Source organism: Nannospalax galili, unplaced genomic scaffold, assembly GCF_000622305.1.
Source record: "Nannospalax galili isolate Female #2095 unplaced genomic scaffold, S.galili_v1.0 scaffold683, whole genome shotgun sequence".
NCBI classification, from domain to species: Eukaryota; Metazoa; Chordata; class Mammalia; order Rodentia; family Spalacidae; genus Nannospalax; species Nannospalax galili.
The window spans coordinates 1276447-1278142 of record NW_008349093.1 but is presented as its reverse complement, the minus strand read 5'-3'; positions in this window follow the sequence as shown (position 1 = coordinate 1278142).

The window sequence follows — 1696 nt, the reverse complement described above, 5'->3', positions numbered from 1 at the left end:
ATATATATATAGTGTTATGGCATTATACCATACACACACACACACATATATATGTGTGTGTGTGTGTGTGTGTAGTATAATGCCATAAAGCCTACTTTGTGTCCCCAAATATCCATCAGTGTGGGTCCATCCATTGGAGCCTGGATAACCTACCAAGAGTACCATCCTCGAAAGAGACTGTGTCTACCCTTCGCAGCAGCCATCAGTGGCCAGTGTCCTTAGGTTGGGTTGGTGTTTCTTACCTATTTTCTCATGTCTGTGCTGGGATTTTGTCTGGTTTGAGCTCACATGGGACTTGTGTATGCTGTCAGCATTGCTGTGAGTTCATATGAATAACTGTCTGGAAAGCTCTGTTTCCTTGTGGTCATCTACCACATCTGGCTCATCGACCACATCTGCCCCCTCTTCTGCAATGATCCCTGAGTCTTGGGAGGCAGAGGTTTGATGTGTCTTGTTCAAGGATAATCACTCTGTAGCCTCCTGTTCTCTGAAAACTGGCCAGTTGTGGGTTTCTTCTTCAATTATTAAGCTAACTATATTGTATTTTCTTTTCACTCTTAGTATTTTAGTACTGCACTGAGAAACTGCATTCTTATTTTCTTATTTATTTATTTATTTATTTATTTATCACTTTTTAAAATGTATTATAAGTGTTTTGCCTGCGTGTATGTAAGTGTACCTATGTCATGCAATGCTTTTGGAGGTCAGAAGAGGGCATTGGATCTCTTGGAACTGGAGATTTATGGTTGGTCATTAGGTGCTGTGAACCGAACCTGGGTCCTCTGCAAGAGTAGCCAGTGCTGTCAACCACTGAGCCATCTCTCCAGCCCTACATTTGTATTTTCAAAATGTTAAATCAACTTTCTTTTGTTGAATGAGCTTAACTTGATTATGATGATGTCTAGTATTTTTCTCTCTGTATTTTATTTTACTAGTTTTTCCTGTTTGCTTAAATAAATGAATTTTAAAAGTATTTATTTACTTTAGCTTGTGTTTTTCCATCACATATTTTATTTTTTTAATTTGTTTTTTTTTTTAATTTTTGTGTATTTCATACAGAACATCTCAACCTTAATCAACTTTATACCCCCATCGCCACTGGCACCCTCCCATTAAATCCCTCACTGGAATTCATACATTCTGTCATTTGTGTTAAGACCTATTGTGTTGTTAGTGTCCCCAGATGTTCCTCCGTGCAAGTTCATCTCCTGAGGTCTACTCAGCTCATCTAGAGTCCCTTGATTTAGGAAGATCAGCTCTTCTTTACCCAGCAGTGATCAGTTGTTCATATTTATTCAGCGAAGATTGGGGTCTGCTGTCCATCTCCCCAGTTCTATGCTGAGTTTTTCTCTACTTGAGTTTGCAGGGGACTTGTGTATGTTAGCACCATTGCTGTAGAGTCATATGAGCAGGGTCCCAGGAGCTTGTAGGACTCTATTTCCATATAGTCGTACACCTCATCCCTGGCTCTTACAAACTTTCTGTTCCCTGTTCCACAATGGTCCCTGAGCCCTGGGTAGGTGAAGTTTAATATAGGAGACCAGTCCAAGAGCCAGCATTCTGCAGACTCGTAACATCTGATCTTTGGCCGTTTGTAACCTTTTGTGTTCCTGGTCCTCTGTTGCATGAGGGAGCTTCATTAATGAGAACTGAGAGATTCATTAGTGACTTTACCCCCATTCTGTGTTCCATGAGC